This window comes from Cottoperca gobio, chromosome 17 (genome assembly GCF_900634415.1).
Source record: "Cottoperca gobio chromosome 17, fCotGob3.1, whole genome shotgun sequence".
Taxonomy (NCBI): Eukaryota; Metazoa; Chordata; class Actinopteri; order Perciformes; family Bovichtidae; genus Cottoperca; species Cottoperca gobio.
In genome coordinates, this window is record NC_041371.1 from 18351630 (window position 1) to 18370784 (window position 19155).

The 19155-nt window shown below is 42.5% G+C and overlaps 1 protein-coding gene across 1 annotated transcript in view; it reads right to left on the reverse strand.

The window, feature by feature from the left end:
- Positions 1–15648, reverse strand: part of cdh24b (cadherin 24, type 2b) — a 129356-nt gene extending 113708 nt beyond the window's left edge. Inside the window, exon 1 of the mRNA XM_029453385.1 lies at positions 15367–15648. The gene's annotated coding sequence lies outside the window, so the exon portion shown is untranslated. The remainder of the gene's footprint in view (positions 1–15366) is intronic.
- Positions 15649–19155: the final 3507 nt, after the last annotated feature.

The following is a 19155-nucleotide window of genomic DNA, read 5'->3' on the forward strand; positions in this document are numbered from 1 at the left end:
CAATAGTGAGAAGTGTTATAATTGCCATGCTGTACACCTGGATGGATATGATTGGACGCTGTGAGCCAACGCGCTGATGAATGAGCCAGTGATTGTGAAGCGTGTATGAAGCAGCTGATGCTAATCAGCTAATACAAGGACGACTTAAGTGCTCTGCCTGAATGCTAGGCTAAGAGCTGTCAGTCCATTTCACTTTATGTTTAAGGCTCTTGGCTTGTTTGTAAAAACAAGCTTGTCTTTAACCATACTCACAATCTGAACTCAAATCTAAAAGCAAAGCTTGAGTACATGTTGACATTGACAATTGATCGATGTCCAGATGACCAGAAAGGTCTATCTATCTGATCCATCTGGTCTTCTCCAAACCTGTCCCCTGTCTCTGTCTTGCAAAGAAGAAGAAAAAACTGATCAATGCGTCAGATCGATGGCTTCAAATATTTAGCCAAACTTCCGCTCTGTTGTCAACGGGTTGTCATTCACACCTGGCTGCACAAACACATCTTATTCCAACAGGAGACAGCTATTCACTTTCTGGCTTTCACCTGTCTGTGGAAAGTTAAGCACTTCTTGTCGTCCATTCTGAAGGATTCTGACAGGAGGCGAGGTGTGCGTTTTCGCGAGGACTGAGTTTAGAGATCGGAGCTCGCCATCGGGTGCATAGAAATGGTGGGGGCCGGAGGTGGAGAGGCCTGCTTGGGAAACAGGCACTTGCAGAGGCTCCGCTCAGGAAATCATCAAACAGCAGTTGGTTAAGGGTGTCTCTTGTTCCACAGCAGTAAAGGGACCTTGATGATGTGACACCAGGCTGAGCAAATGAATGTGACTTTTGGCTCTGGTTATAGATAGTCCTATTTAGTTCGACACGGCCCGCCTTTCTTCCACTGGCAGCCAGCTGAATGGAGGCTTGGCATTTGAAAGGAAGCCGAGAGATTTGCTGGCGGATTAATCCTTTCATTAGGGAAAGTGAGAAGTTAATTGCGGCAACAGCTGCATCTCTCATGTTTACACGACTGACAGTTTATACACCATCCCTTTAAACGGAAAAAAGCAATTATCAATAAATGCAGGGCAATTTTGCCATGATGAATTGAGCTCAAATTAGGCTTTCTTCTTCTTCGCACTGAATATTCGGGGCGCAAACAGCCCTGTTGAATTGTCACACAACAAAGATAAAACACTCGACTTTCTGTGATGAACAGTTGCCAGGGAGAGTGATCAAAGGTGAGCCTGAGTCGTGATTTCTAACTGAGGAGTAGGAGGGCAGATGAGGAGACAGCGCAGGGAGGCACGGAGGGAGGGAAGCAGGGTAAAAAGAGCTCAAACTTACTTGTGCAGGCTGAGGGGGAAAAGATGTGTTTATACACTGTGGAACAACAACTTCAACAGAAGAAGAGCTTGCCAGACAACTAGAAGTCAAAGTATGCTGGTAATTGAGAAACTGAGACAGCGTGGCTGTCTACGTCCTTAAATTTCACTTTAAAAATACAGAAAAAAGCTCAAGGAGGGGAGAATGCAGCTAGGGAAGTGGGACAAGCATAGAGGTTGACAGATGAAAGAGAGGACAGAAGGCAAAAAGTAATCGGGTGACTGAAAGCAAGGGCAGTGGGGACTCCAACAGCGAAAAGGGATGGATGGAGGACAAATAACACGGAGAGCACAGCAGTAGAGAGAGGCGACAGAGGAACTGAGGCGCTGAGGAAGGCAGGGTAACATTCACCGTTAGAGCCGATCAATTTCCCGTCCCCTCAATAATAGATGTGACGAGCACGGTGGGCTGTTATCTGTCAGGCTTGACTGACCGAAATATAATCCCCACTGGGAGCCACACACAAGTACATACGCACGTACACTTATGCAAGCTCGCACACATAAAAACAAAAATGTCAGATGTCAACACATACTCGAAGTATTACTTATGAGCTAACCCTGAAGCACATGGTGGCAAAAGAAACAGAGAAACGGAATTTAACACAAGATGGAAATCGTTTGTGCTCACCTAGGCCTTCGATGTCGTCTCCATGGTCACACACTGATGCGCTGATGTCGCTGATGTTCTCATTCATCAATTGAACTTTCTGTCTATTACACACACACAGATATAAAGCAGCTCCCACCGCCGCTTCTTTTCTCACGCCCTTGTGTTGTGTCCTTTTAATCCTCCATCTTTCACGGGACCTAATGACATGTCACACACGTGCATTTCCAGGGCCACGCTGCGCTGGCGCTTTCAAGCGTTGCCTGAGTGTGGTGGTATCAACGCACGCACATACACACACTAGAATCAGGTTACCTAACAGCTAGCGGGCGCGTCAGGCAGACGGTGGAAGGCAGGCATGTGGAAGAAGCCTCAGTGTGACAGAGCACAACAGAAACAGGCTCTCACTCAGTCCGTATCTGTCAAGACCCCCTCGTGTCGCTTTACCCAGATGTGTCACACCAGAACACACACATACTCCCATACACCCCAGCTGTTCCCCCTGCATATGTAGAGGGTAGGGGATGCTCTTGGGGGTTGTGATTGTGTACATGTGTGCACCTACAGATGAGAGGAGTGTCTGTTCATGTGCATACTTTTGTCTTTGCTGACATTTGCTATATTGAGTATGTCACAGCATATCTGCGCGGATGCATACAAAGAGAGAGTGACAAAAGTAGAACAGTGGAATATGTTAATGTGTGTGGTGTAGGGACAACACAGGAACAAATCAACAATTGTAAACGTGTCAGTGTGACACACTGAAAACACATCAAACACAGGCAAGAAGTGGAAGAGCAGTGCCATGTTGAATCCAATTTCAGGGGGGCACCAGGGTCATTTTTGGCTGAATCTTTTTTGTTAGGCGTTCAGAGGCATTGGCCGATCAAGAACAAAAACATTTTATTTGGAAAGTATTGAGACATAAATAGCCATAAAATGTATGAGCCAATTTGTGGGAGTCAGCTGAACGTCAGCAGCATAGTCACCATCACAGCCTGTGAGCATAGATTTACATACAGAGTTAATGCTGCCAAAAAGAAAAGCATCTCAAATGCCACTGCTGGCTACAGGTGAGCAAACACCTCCATCATCGAGCACACAATAACATGTAATTACTGTGTTTGAATACAACTATTTATTTACTTGTGGATAAGGAGAAATGTCAAGGAGCTATATGAACAATCTGTTCCTGCTGAGCTATACTGGAAGCTGTGTTTGCTGCAGGCTTTCAAATGATGTGTCGTTCGTGGTTTTAAACAAAGGGGAGCAGCAGTAGAGAAAAAAGACCTGCACTGCCATGCACATCTTTCTCAATAAAAATAATAGAGGTATATATTTGGGATTCATTTTTTTTAAACACATACTTACTTATTTTGTAAGTTTGCTGCTCAAAAATAGCTTAAAGCCCCCCCTGCGTCTGTCTATTTAAGACCATCTCCCAAAAAGCCCAGTCTGCTCTGATTGGCTTGTGAGAAAAATATCAAAGGCAGTTCTCAAGCCGTGGGTGGAGATACTCAGATATGGGACGTTACATTCTGATGAGCCTGAATGTGACATAAGAAGTGGAGCCAAATCTGAATGGCTTGTTGAATCCCATGTAACGTAAAAAGTAGTCCGTTCTGGGCTACTGTAGAAACAAGACGGTGCAACATGGCTGACTTCATGGAAGAGGACCCGCTCCATACGCAGACAGGAAGGGCTCATTCTAAGATAACAGGTGATTAGACACTAATGAAACAACATTTTGAATATTGTATTACAATATTTATGTTTCTGCCAATAAATCCAACCTAACCCATCTAACACTGATGCTTTTAGCCAAATTATTTAGCTGATGCTGAAAGTATATTTTAATCATTGACACCCCCCCCACTGTGGTAACAGTTGCCATGCTAAGTATAAAAAGCGAGAACATCAACTGTTCCATTCCATAGAGAATATCAAGACGTGGTCCTGGTAGCTCAAACCAAAATATCTTTGGCAGGGAAAATTAACAAATACAAACAGTAGCTAATCTAAGGAGAACTAACACTATCTAACGTTAGCTTTGTTCCATTCCCTGACATCTCCTGTCCTCTTTTGGACCTCCAGCCTCAGGTCCTTGAGGATCAGAACCTCCATTATCTTCTGGCTCATTATTTTCCCTTACAGTGCATTTTTTCAATATTCTGGCAGAAATAAAGGCTGTACATACCCTTTATATATTCCCAAATGCAATTTGCATTGAATAACCTTTTCAACAAGATTAAATACATTATTGGGATCCAGTCTTTGTTAAAATGAAGACAACCCCTTTACCTAGCAGAAATGGATCTGTCAGTGTGTACTATTAATTCAGCTGACGGTGGCACTGAGTAATAACATTAATATTCAGCTGTTTTGCACGGCAACATTACCCTGCCCTGCACACCCACACAGGTGTTTTCAATTATTGTGGCCGATTACATTAGAGTCCGGCGGAGCTGAAATCACTAAAGTCCACGTTTAAAAGAACAACGAGTAAAGCCACACCAAACAGCCAGAGTTATTTTTGGAGAAGCAAAAACATTTTTCAAGGACAACAACTGGATCAGAAGCAGTGGAATGTGTTATTTATTGTTTAGTGTATTTAGTGTAGACAACTGTTAATTAGCCCTTATTATTTTTATTCCTGCAAAGCACAGCAATGTTTTTGACAGGTAAATGCAAAGATGGATCTACCCATTAGCAGCCGATGGTGGTAGATATTAGCCCGAATTACCATTTTGTTTCGTTTTCATGTGTTGTTTTATTTTATGTAGCAGCAGTCAACGTCTTTCACAGTGATTAAAGAAATACCTAAAATTAAGAGATTATTTCTGTTGCTATTTTTTATGAATGTAGCTAGCTATATTAGAAGAGGATGTCCCCGTTCTTACTGGTTTCAGGTTAGGCAGATGACTGCAGTCGTTCTGTCTAAAGCCTGAGGGGTACCAGGCCTAAGCAGCCAATTAAGTGGAAACACCTTTACTGTGCATGAGCAGGGGCTATAATGTAGGTGTGCATTGATTTTATACAAGGCCTTTTTGCTACTATTCATTTGTAGTCTGTTTAGTTGTTGTGCTCACTACAATGCCGTGTTTCCATGTTTTATGCTCAGCGTGTAAAAAATAATTGACTCCTAGACATAAAACCAAAATTGTATTTTTAGGGAGTCCATTGAAAGCACCATAGTTCAATCTCAGCCTCCGTTATTAGTGGATTCATGTGTTTGTGCGTCTATCTGTGCTTGTCTGTCTGTTCTCACCCTGCAATAGACTTGGCAACCTGCCCAGGATGTTTCCTGCTTTCTGTCCAGTGCATGCTGGGATAAGCTCTGGCGAATTTATGACCCTAGAGAGGAATACATGTTAAATTAATGGGGTTTTTTTGTAGATTGGTAAAATATTTAATATTATTCAAAAATGGGATCCAATACGCAACACTAGTCTGTGATACGATTTCCTAACACATAGCATAGGAATATCCCAAATAAATCAATTATACATCAATTACTAGAAGCTCCCTTAAACTCCACTTTCATGTACTATTTCCTTTTTTTCATACAGACATTACTCAAGCTTTTATTAATAGTCTTGTGGTGTGTATACAAATAGCTGGAATCGGTGTACAGAAAAAATATGCTGGGGGGAAAGTATTATGATAATATAAAAATATGAAGGCATTTCTAGGCAAGAGAGGAAAACTGCTTCCAAAGAATAGAGCATGACTCCCCAGTGAGCAGCTCACTTTGTGTGTAGCAGCCCTCTGTGTACAAAAGGAACAAAATTACAGTCCACTTCAAGAGAGACGAGTGACAAGGCTGTGAACAGCAAACAACCTTTCTGCCTTACAACACCATGTAACAACAATGAGCAGATTCTCCATCCAAAGCATGCTCTGTCAAGCTCTAAACATGATTCCAGCATTGTAGCGCTGTGAAGTCCCTGCCATGTAGGCCAAGCCAAAACAAATGTGATGTCAATGCAATAATAAACGAGCTTTGTGTTTGAGTGCGACCATGATAATTAGTCTCAAGACGGTATGTTAGTAGAGAGAAGGCTCATAAAATATAGAGGCCATTTGGCGTGCACTCAAGAACAAATCTGTATTCTAAGAGCGTAGGCTGTTACACTAATGTTCTACATAGTTTAAATCTGGCAGAGGCACAGTCAGAAAACTTTGCTCTGAGGAAAGATGCTGACGGTTCCAGGCAGCAAGCTAGAAATATTACTGAGTCAGTGCACGTACGTAGATGTGAACACCCGCTCTCAGACACACATAACGAACATGGCGCACGCTCCACTCACTAAAGAAAAATCCTTTTTGTTGACAGGACTGCCCCATGTGCCTGAGAGACCGCACGCATCACCATTCAAGGTTTCCGACAAAATTGGGGTCGCCGCTGAACAGCGCAGCAACTCAAGGTCGGGGAGATGATAATGATGTTTATGAAGTCTAAATCCACAAAATAAGATTCCCTCTTTATCTTCCCAAGTGCCTACCTGCCGAGCAAGCCTCCATTGTGACCAAGTGTGAAAGGTCTGGTTCGCAATTTCAGCTGGAAGGCGCATCACATTGTGTGGTAGAGCTGAGGACGGAAGCTGAGAAAAGCACACGTAAACCTTAAAATCCAAGGGCTTGTAGTGTAAGTGCCATTTGCAGGCGGGCAGGTACCAGAGGCGCATTCCTACACTTTCATGTTGTGAATTATAAGAGTATTGTCCCAAGCCTCCAGCATCAACGGGGGACACAGTGGCATTTTGACAACACTAATCATCTCGTTCTAAACCTGTACTGTTTGCTTATGGAAGCGAAGAAGTCTCCAGTGGCTGAGCCCCAGGGAAACATGGCAGCAAAAATAAAAGGCGTAGCAAAGATCTTTGCTGCCCGTTGGGTGGTGCACAAGCTCCTGTTGGGCCCTTTGGTTCAAGATGCTAGCTGCTCGCTCAAATTATTACATGGCGTGTTTTCACAGCTGCAGTTCAAACAACACCCTCCCCTGCCATGACACCCCCTTAAGAGAAACGGCAAATACATCTTGGCCATCTCCTCAGGACCTGGCAAATAAAGAAGAAAAGAGACTTTGTATTTCTTTGAAAGTTTAAGGCTGTTTTTCCGCTCGCGTCGTTTTCATTTCTGTAGCCTTAATTATGCATATAAAATTAGACTTTTTGATTAAGGCATCAAAAACACAGCAGCGCATTTTGAGCATGGATTTTCGGAAGGGAAACTTGCAAAGCCTAATTGAAGTGTGCTTTAATAGCAATCAAACACAAAAAATCAGTGACAACGAGACTGAATTGCTGTTGTTGTAAGCATCCACAGCTGGGCTGTCTTGTACACAGTCACTGAAATGCACATTTAGCAGATCAATGTATACCATTTAGATATCGGAATAAAGATGTGCGCAAATAACCACGGAATTGTATATAATGCTTCGGAAAAGCAACCATGTGCATCAGAGTATTACTGGGACTGACCACCATTACCGCAAAAGTGTTCTCACACACTCGTACATGTACACACAGGCACAGCCTCAACCCCAAAGTGCTGCTTCACACCTAATTACAATTCTGTAATTCTGTGCTGGGCGCTCCTCGGGGCCAGGGTATCGATGATTCATTTTGCGTTTTATCAAAGAAACAGGAGTGCCATTAAAAAGAGATCAGTCAGCCACCAGGCTTGAGGAGTCTCCTCCTAATTGGCCATTCATCAAAAAGCCTTCTCAAGTACATCACAGTGCTGAAATATCACGCATGACAACTGAACCGCACTACATTAATTACACTACTGATGAAGCTCTTGCTCTGTAGCTCGCCCCTTGTGGTTCGAGAGAGGCTGGAAAAACTCACAGGTGAACACGTACCTGGACCCAGAGCACACTCAGAGAGTCGTGACACTGTCAGATAAGGCAGCTTGCTCAGGATAAAGTGCATGACAGCAAACAAAAAATCACTTTATTTATCAATGTAATGTGACACTGGTATAAGCACAAACAAACATTCCCTCTTTCTCTGTATTTTTAGCTTCAAAACCCTCTCCCTGAGGTTCTGCCTTTTTCATCTGCTCAACATCATCAGTCAAACCTTTAAAAATATGCTTTCAACCATTCCTCTTCACAGCAGGTCCAGCATGTTCGGACGGAGCACTGGTTTAAAAAAAGAAAGGTATTGGAGTAGTCACTGTCTATCGGTTGTCTTTGTTCAACTAAGCAGCCATCAGGACACACTCAGATGAAGCATTTTAAGCTCCATTTCTTTCCTCACCACGTGCAGGGAATTCTCCCTTTCATCCATTTCCTGATGCACTCTAACTAGACAGTTTTCGGTCATGTCCCAGAATTGTGCGTGCTAGCTCTCTAGATTCCCTTACACACAAACACGAACAGCTGCACATCTGCTGACAATTCATCCATCTCTGAATCTCTCATTTTCTGGTTTGAGCATTTAGGTGCTTTTTCCCTCTTCTGAGCTACAGGATCAGCTGGGGCCGGGTTCATTACTAAGCAGTTGCCTAGAGGCCAAGAAACAGAGAGACAACCGCTCATAGTGTGGTTACTGAGCTACTACGGGGTTAAAAAGTGCCACATGTAAGCTCGTTTGCATGTGCAGGCGCTCACACACTATTTATTTGCGGTGTTTCCTTGAGGCGCAGGACTGATGAGGAAGGAATCTTCAAAGTAACGGAGTGAAACCCAGATGCCGTTTGATGTGTGGATAATGATTTAGGTGAGGCAAAGCAACACTTTCTCCATATCAGGAGCTCAATAGAAGCCTGAAACTGTTGTGTAGACTTGAGCATGAAAAACACAAAATTGGGAGCTTTACGAAGCATGGGAAATGTAGCTCTGTATTCTTGGATGCACAGATTGTTCCTAAAACATCCCGACTGTGTAACTCCTTTTCATACATCAAGCAGCAATAACCATACATTATAAGAGGAGCACCTTGTGGGAATCGAACTCCTGCCCTTGCAGAATCTTGTGCATGTCAGTCCCCGTACAGGAGCTCTGGGCTACGCAATGCAGCTATCAGTTCATCATTGTCATACAGTAATTCAGTATGTAATGTGCCTCTAAGTCCCTAAGAAGCAGAGGAACAGACACACTGTCTACACGGAGCATGCTAAGCCCAGTCAGTGTCCTGCAGGACCGGCTATTTAACACAGGAATAAGCCAATTATCTTCATGGAGTAGGCAAATTTACAATAGGATTTACTCAATTCCTACAGGACTCCTATGTCAGGGGTGGCAGCTTATACTGTAGGTTTCTTTCTGTCATGGCCACACACACACACACACACACACACACACACACACACACACACACACACACACACACACACACACACACACACACACACACACACACACGTCTACAGCTGATGTGATTCATGCAGCCATGCATATGCACATTACCACCAGTCCAAGCAAACACCTACACAGTCACTCCTACCTTTCCCAGAGTTACTGTCAGCCTTAATAAAGGTGGGCCGAAACACAGAAAGGGATACATAATACCACCAAATGATTTGCTACAATCTGCACAAGCAAAATCAATTTGAAAGAGTTTTTGTTCAGAAAAATAGTTAATTTCCTGAGTATAATAAATTGAATTCCAAAACAGTGGTTACAGTCATTGGCACCTTTTGTCTCAAAGCTTATTAAACTCTTCCTAATTTGTGTTAAACCATGGTGAAATTATTTAAGCAGCTACAGTTACTGCTTTCAATTTCTTGTGTGCTTCTAAATTGAGAAATAGGAACAAGAAAATGGAAAGTCAAGGAAAGTTGTCAAATTGAAAACTGCTGTTCCGTCCCTTATAAAGATTTGCACCAACGCTAATCACTTCAATGATGTCTGAATAGAGAAAAAAAAATGTACATGAAAAATCATAATTTCAGATCCCGTGTGCTAAAGCGCTTATTGTAGCTTCCTTCCATTTCAGTGCAGCTAACTGGGATTTGACCCCCATTATGGATTCCACCTTCACTATCCTTGTACATGTAAGTAATGCAAGCTGGGCTGTGTGGCTGATCTGCCCGGTCTTTGATCTGTTCTTCACTTCTGCACCTCAGTCCTCCCACCACCATGACTCATGATTTAAAGGACTGTAATGAGCAGGCAAATATCCCGGCTAGATTTCCAGTCAAAAATCAAACATAATTCAAAACACAAAAAGCTTAACTTGAGCTAATATGGAAATGTGTTAGCTGTCCTTATGAAGAGGAAGGTAGGTCAATAAGACTATGCATGTGAGTGATGTCTAGTAGAGGCCTGTATTACTTCTAGTGACAAACTTTAAGCAGAGTTGGACAAGTTACTTGGAAAATGTAAACAATTCTTTACTTATTACTCATTGAAAAAATAATTACATTACATTACAAAATGTAGTTGTTGCATTACTTATTCCATTCATTTAAACAGCATCTACACAGCATATGTTCTATATTTAATACATGTAGAAAACATGACATTGTGATTTAACAAACAGGTTTATGAGATATTTACTGATAATAAACAGCTAACGTTAGCTTAGCACCGGTGACTGACCACATGCAGCAAAGGGGCCACACTAAAATATGCTACCAGCCAAATGTAGGCAAAGCTACTTGTGGCTAAGAAGACACAACATGTTGGTATAAGATTGTAAAGGCTAACTGTGTCCCGACAATTCCTGCCCCTGTGCTAGCTAACGCATCCTACAGCAGCTTGTCCTGAGAACGACCAGAGAATACATTGATACCCTTCTATCAAACTCTCTGTGAGACAGCAAAACCAGCTACATGTTACTGGGATTAGTAACTGTAATGTAATTACTACATTTAAAATTATAATCTCTTAGACTGGTCTAAAAAAAGTAATCACATGTTACACATAACTTCAGGGACCCTAGGAAGCTAACCATTTAGATTCTTCTTCCTCCTATACTTGCGTAGCCTACACTTAATGTGCATGTGGCGTGTGAAACGTTGAAATCTTTCCAATAGGATTTGACAGAAATATATGAAAGAAATGCTCAGTGACATTATTAAGTACTCGATTCCTGGCTCTAATTCAACTTTCCCTCAGAAATAACTAGAGAAAAGATTAATTTTAGATCACCACGCACAATCACAATCACAATACTTCAGCTGGTGGCAGCAACTCTATAACCAACAAACACACACACACACACACACACACACACACACACACACACACACACACACACACACAGAGTAATTTAAAGCTTTCTCGTTCAGTCAATGTCTGAGTCTTTTACCCTCTCCCTCCGTCATTTCTATACAGCAGGGTATAAATGTAAATACACAGAAGCACACACACACACACACACACACACACACATTCAGCCCTGAGCAGCGTCCCGTCTTTCTGTATAATAATGTCTCCGGTGGAGCGAGCTGCTGTACTTTTTTCACTGGAGTCCTTCTTCAACTCCCCCATCCAAACAGCCATCAACCATGAGCTTGGAGTTTCCTCCCTCCACCAATCTAACATCCAGCTCTGAAATTCAGTCCACTCCGGCAGTAATACAGACCCCCTGTAGACAGCCGAAAGGGAAGGCGCCGCCATACTTTCAATTCTTGTCAAAGGGAGGAGACAAAGATTATGTATGAGTTTCCTAAGTCACAGACCAGTGTGTGTGTCGTCTCTCGAATAGTTGCTTGCATATATACATCTCTACCTGTCTGCATTGCCATGTGCATGTGAGTAAACAGCGATGTTAGTCTGAGAACAATCAGACCGCGACAGACTCTGCAGCACCATCCCACAGGCCTCCACAGAAGAAACACACTGCACCGCTAGACATAGCCAGTTACTCTAAATGACCGAACTCCACCCCTCCCATCACCACCAGGGAGAGAATGGCGCCATGTCTAGGCATAGCGCTCCTCAGACTTGGGTCAGCGTGTCCTGCTCTAACCTTAGTCTGGGGACAAATAAGACACGGCGCTGCGTCTGGGCATACCGGGAATATGGCGGTACATCAGGGGACGATGGGGACACGGCACTGCATTGGGGGACGATGTGGAAAAGCGTGAAGGATGTTCAGGCTAATTCCTACAGTTTTCCTGACAGATGTGTGCTCTGAAAACCCTTGGCGAATATCTCGTCTTAAAAAGTCAGCATCAGCAATCATGTGTCTTCACCTTCTTTGATGCACGATCACATGAAAGGGCACTGAGGGAAGGTATAGCTCATCATCCTCCACATCTATCTGGGGTTTAAAGGTAGCATCACGTATGGATGAAATATTGCTCGTCAGTCACTCGCCTTGAGTAGGTAATTAGAGATGATATAGTTGAGATTCAGTTCTGCATAAAGTCACTGCAGAGTCACAGGCTTTTTTTGCTCCCCCTTCTAAAGACTGACACTGGAGGAAACGTACTCTGTCTAAAGTTTTATATAGCTCAATCCATTTTCCCCATGTCTGGGAAGCAAGAATAAGGAAGTACAAGCGGGATCTTAGGCGACGTTAGATCCTGTAAGCTCCTTGTTTCCTTTCCTGTTTCAAACAATCGGAAAGGGAATCCAACCACTACATTATCTCTGAGCGTGAGGGCCCTAGGGAATGTTCATGTCTTGAGCACTAAGCATTTATTTCCTTGTTCTCCACGAGGATTCCTGGGAGGCCTTGTTGTCTGATTCATTTCACTGAATTGTCAGCTAATGAATGGTACGCGTCCGTCGATTGCCACACACTCTGTCGGACAGAACATCTTGGGGATTCTCCCATTCTCATTAGGATGGAATCAGAAGGAACTAGAGGCTCGCTGATCGTTTACCATGTTCCCTGTCTACTATAGGGGGTTTGCATATGAAGCCCTTATTTCTCAACATAGAAGTGTGGTCAGCATGTTTAGGAGTCTTTAAAGAAAGACAGCCAGTGGAGTCTCTGGAATATAATTAGTAAGTAATCTGTCTTTCAACAAAACTTTAGAAGGCTAAAGAGGCAGGAGAGGCAACAAGGTTATGTAAGATTGGTGAGGACAAAAAGTTAAAGAAAATCTTCATCCAAGAATTAAAATTCTGTTCCCCGGTACATCCATGACTCTTTCTTTCTTGAACAGACATACGCCCTTTTTTATATGTCCTTGGTGGGTTTTTCTGTGTTTGCTGCTGCTGTTCCATCCTCCATGAGTATCACACCATGTATCCCGAATCCCTTCCTTATCATCAGCCATAACATACAGTAATGTCCGCTAATGGAATTCGGTGTGTCCCTTGCTTGTCACAACTACAGCACCTTTCTGTCCAGCTTCTATTCTTCAGGCAGTTTTATCGCCAGGATAAGTCACCGACTCCGACCTGTCTGTTTCCACCACCACCACCACCCCTGCCCTTCCTCTTCCTCTCTGTCGTCCTACTCATTTTCCATTTTCTAATCTCTCCTCATGTTCTGCCCCACCCCTTACTCTGTCCACCTTTTATCTATTCCCCCTTTCTCCCCCTAACTACCCCTCCTCTCCTCCCTTGATGTCTCCTAGCCTCCCCTCTCCATCTTCTCCCTCTGCCTTCCTTAGCTCTTCGGTCCCCATCTGGGTAAATGCAAGAGCTATCTGGTGTAAACAATCGCTAACTGAATGCTGACACACAGATTGACATTTTCTCTCTCTCTTAACAACATTAGAAGATGAGAGAGTGAACGTCCAGTCACTATAGTCTCCCTCGTTCTGTTGTTCTCCAACAAAAAAAGAACCTTGCAATGCCACGGCTGGTTCAGAAATAAATTGCAGAAATGTGCTCTAACAATCAAAGATACAATTTGAAACATACTCAGAGATAAACATATGCACCAATACTCACACATATCATACCAGACACACATAAACAAATGTAGTCATGGCGTTTGCACACATTTAACTGATTGTACCCATTTACCCTGGTGGGACAGTGATGTATAATACATGAGCTTTCCGCATACATAAACATGTTTCACACTGATCAGAGCCATTACTGCCGCTTAAGGCCCATCATGTGTGTGTGTGTGTGTGTGTGTGTGTGTGTGTGTGTGTGTGTGTGTGTGTGTGCGCGTGTGCGTGCGTGCGTGTGTGCGTGCGTGGTGTGTGTGTGTGTATCACATTACTTGTTATGTATATGATCAACAAGGGGCACAGATTTTCCACTTGAGAATTGACCCAGCTGAAAAGATGACTGTATCAAAAGCTCGCCATGCTCGCTACATCATCAAGAAATTATATTTAGATATGGCAGACCTACTTTCTTACTTTTACAAAAATATAGTACAGCAGGCTGCAGTAATCAATATAATCTGGGAAGACAGGTCATAAATCTGAGCAAATGTATTTCCCAGAAGGGCAATGAATGCATAAGGTTTCACACAAACATTATTACTATTTGTGCACAGCGTGAAAAAAAAGGGGGGGGAGCATTTTGCACAAGCGCATCACCGACACCCCTGGATATGAAGCCAAATACTTATTATCACAGATTTATAGGGTCGCGTAATAAATGGACGCAATTAAGCCAGGTTTTTGGAGCGACTCGGAGCCGATCAACCTCATTAGAGACGCGCTGAACCGCGGAGAAATTGCGCATACGGACGGCGAGCAGGTAAAATATTTGCCCCGGGGTGCTCGGTGTGTGACAGTCTGGCAGTCGCTGCCCCCAGCCGTCCTTCGGTAACGGATGCATGCAGACAGGTAGGAGAGCGCACACGCACGCCGTCTGTTGGGAATCGGCTCGCACGCGTAAAAATATAGCTCCGGTCCAATTTGCACAAAAAGTGACAGCCCCATCTCCTCACCTTGTGGTCGGAACAAAACGTTGACTACAACAATGGCAGAAAAAATTATCGATAAGAGAATCAATCAGTATATACAACAGTTATTATGGCGCTGAAATTCCTCCACATACAAGCATGTGAGTGTGCGCCAACGGACAGGTCCTAGTCTCTTTGATTCACGGCTCCCAATTAGGACAAGCCTATGTTCAATGTCGTATAGTGTGAAACTGGCCCCACTGTAATATTTCTTGGCACAGCTAATTTCACATGAAGCTTTAGGGGATATACTTTTATGACGACTAAAATCCTGAAAAACCCTCCGGGGTCTCGCAAATACGCACAGAGTCTTTCCGACAGGAGCATAAACCACATGTATATATTTCACTGAAACAATTGTAGAAAACCCAAAAATTGATATTGAAGTGTTTTAAGTGTCACGTACCGTAATTTCGATTTTAAATGGGAGCTCTGGTGAATGTCAAGCAGCGGTGCCAAAGAGCAGGCGGGCAGAGAGAAACGCAATTCCCAAATATCAAGCGAGGAGAAACTAGGTCTGATCTTCAGTCAGCCTGGCCGCAGTTAGAACAAACCATACACGCTCAATGACAGGGTTATGGTGTCAATTGATGGTGAATTTACCTCTGAATGTCGGATCTCACTGTGATTGTCTCAAGTTTCTTCGTCCGTCGCCCGTTCAGCCCGTCAGCCGGTCACAAAACTGAGTCCAAGAAGGACAAACGCTGTTATCTCCCTCTCCCTCTCGCTTTCTCTCTCCTCCTGTCTCTCTCTCTCTCTCTCTCTCTCTCTCTCTCTCTCTCTCTCTCTCTCTCTCTTCTATTATAACGCGACTCTTGAAAAATCTCCCGGCACGTTTTTGCTGCCTCTAATTTCTCTCTTTTCTCTCTTTTTCCTCTCTTGATGTATTCATCGCCGCTCTCTCTCGGAAGTGATTATTATTGGTATGATGTCCATCATCACTTATAATCACCACTACGTCCTCAACCGCCATCACCATCATCATCATCATCATCATCACCATCATCGTCATGACATCCAGAAATCAATACAGCATAGTATAAATGCGTTAAAGTATCCTGTAGGTATCTCTATCTTTTCCCAATAAGTTACAGTAGCGCTGTCATCTCTTTGTCGACTAATTTGTCGTGTTGGTCTTAGTCGACTAAGATTTCTTTAGCTGATTCATTCATGTTGAATGACTTATTTCCGAGATACTTATGGGCACCTCTCTGGTAAACTTTCAAGTTGTGCTTTTGCATGATTCGTTGTGAAGAAACTCAGTCGCGTTAGTTAACTAAGAAGTTCTTTGGTTGAGGACAGCCCTGGACTACAGTGTCTTTAGTTCATCATTTAAGTACAGCTTTCAATAAGGAACTCTTTATTAGGGTCTGTATTTTGTATGAACTTCTAATGAATATACTGACGCTTTATAGATCAGTTATAAGACATTAATAAGAGAAGACATACTTTACACAGCTTTGGGATGCCAGGCTATTTAGAAATTGAAAGACCTATGAGTTATTTATTAAAACTCATCACTGGGACAGCTGCTAAAGGAAAACAAGTTAAAAAACAATTTCTAATAAAATGAGGGTTTATAAGTTGCAACTAATGCTTTAATTAAAAGTTAATAATCATATACTAATGTGTTAGCCTATAGCTTTATAAGTTATAGGCATTAATAACATGAGGAGCAAGTTAGTACGTTTTTGGTGGCCAGGCTTATTAGAATGGTGAAACCAAAGAGAAATGTAATAAATATGAATAAACACACGTGTTTCTTATCTTCTCGCTGGTGAATAACTAATGTGTTAAATGATTCATTAACATTACTTATGGCATTTCTTACAACTTAAAAACCCTTTATAAAGGTGGACTTATATGAAAGTCATACCGAATGTTATTTATATGTTCATATACTGACCTCTTACTAACACAATTATTTATTATTTTATTATCTGGGAAACCCAAAACGTATAGGCTTATAATATAGCTATAAGGCATCAGTAAAAAGAAATTAACCCTTCATTACGTGTGATTTGTTAGAATCCTTTTAATTCCTGTAGTGACTTTTTGTAGATGTCATTATCAGTCATTGTCAGCTACAGTGAGCTCTTATTATAGTGTCGGGATCTCTTACAGCCTGTTGTCATTATTATATTTCAACAATATTTAAAAGTACAATGTGCTTATTTTCTTTCACTATATTGGTGAACAAATGGAGCAATGTTTTTACGAGTGTGTTTTGTTAGAATCATGTGCACACATGAGGATGAACGAGCATGTGGTTTCACACCATTCAGCTGATTCGGTGGTAATGTGCCAAGAAACGTTGTAATGTGGCAACAATGTCAGTGAAGAAGAAGGTAGCAAGGTACGATTTAAAAAAAACTTTTTTTAAATTGGCTTAACATATGTTTTATGAGGAGGAAGGTGGATTTAACACGATACCTTACGGATACACCGACACATTTAGTGAATGTAAACAGAGCTTTTGTTTGTTGACAAGAAAATTCCACGGGGCATCTTTACCGTACATCTCTCAAAAAAACATTTTTAATTTATTTTTGCAGCGCAGTTGCTGCATACTAATCTTTAAACAATGTGCCTTTTGAATCATTACTGATCTTTTTCAACCGGGGATACCATCATTATCATCACTAAGCCATCTCCTGATTACAGGCCAATGATAACATTATTATACTCATGTTAATCAGACCACCTTAATCATCGTTGAGGTCCTATTTCAAAAAGCCATTACCTCCATCCTTATCACTTAAGAGCAAATTATACCTCGCCATCTTCACAAGCATACCCACACACATGCACACACACACACACACACACACACACACACACACACACACACACACACACACACATTTCATTAGGATGATATATCCTGCTCAGTCATTGCTCATGCTGTAAGTCCCCTATCTTTGGTCTTCAGTGTACTTGTAGATTGACTCCACCAGAAGCCCTTTGAAGAATAGAGAGAGGGAGGGAAGAGGAAGATGTATGTGTGAATAGTAAAAAAAAAAAAAAAAAAGAGCAACTGCTCCTTCTCTATTATAGAAACACAGTAGAACAGGGCCAGCCAGACGACAGAGCATGAAAGGACTGATTTATCCACCAGGGAGAGACTCTGTGTGTGTGTGTGTGTGTGTGTGTGTGTGTGTGTGTGTGTGTGTGTGTGTGTGTGTGTGTGTGTGTGTGTGTGTGTGTGTGTGTGTGTGTGTGTGTGTGTGTGTGTGTGTGTGTGTGAGTGAGGAAGAGAGAAAGATAGAAAAGGAGCAGAGTGCCTGTTTTGCTCTCTTTATTATTGAAAGAGATGCTGTGTGTACATTATTTAATTGAATGTATATGTTCCGGATTCTTCTTCTTCCCCTTCTCTTCCCAGGGCCAGAGAGCACGTCTGCCTGGATGTGCCACACTTTTCTGCAGCCCTGGGAGTCAGTTTTGCCATACATGTGTTTGGCAGGCAAAGGCAGTTGGCAAAGCAGCAGAACCAGGCTGGATGTACTGTATACAACACCAGAAAATACACTTTTAGGCAGTGTGTAAAAAGACAGCTGGTGCCACAACAAGCTAGAGGGTTTATTGTGTCCTCACAACATCACAGGTTCAAATTCAGCTTGCGTGTGAGGCCAGCTCTTTCTTTGCTGTCCCATTTGTATGGTAAACCATGTGTTGTTCCAGTTAAAGGGTCAGTTCACCCAAATTACAAAGAAACGTTTTTTTTCTCACTGACCCCCTCTGATATCGCCATGTAGAGAGTTTGTTGCTCTGTTTTTAAGATGCCCACGTCTGTTTCTACCACCACAATACAATGGATGTGAATGGAATCTAGTTTTTCATTCTCACAGTCATGAAAGATGACATTAAACACAAACATCTCTTCTCCGAAATAGTACTAGATTACAGTATGCTCTGGATAATCCACAGGTCACAGTGAACCATTTTTAATAACCACGCTAGCAATGTAGCCTTAGGGATGGCAATGCTGGTCCATTGGTCCACTACGTTGGTCCAGACTGGAATAACTATTGGATGGATTGCCATCATTCTTTTTCATTCATGATCGCCAGAGGATGAATCCCAATGACTTTAGTCATCATCTGTCTTTTCTTCTAGCGCTACCATGAGATTGACATTTTGTGATTCAGAGTGAAATATGTATTGGATGGATTGCCATGATATGTGCTACAGATACTCAAGGTCCCATATCCAAAGGCTTAGTCCTTGCCCACAACAGCCACTGGTTCGAGTCCGACCTGTTGCGTTTGCTGTATGTCATTCCCTCTCTCTTCCCCTTTCACAATATGCACTTCTCTATCATAAAGGCATGAAAAGCCCAAAAATATAACTTAAAAAAAAAGAAATGATCCCCTGACTTTTCCTCTGGAGCCA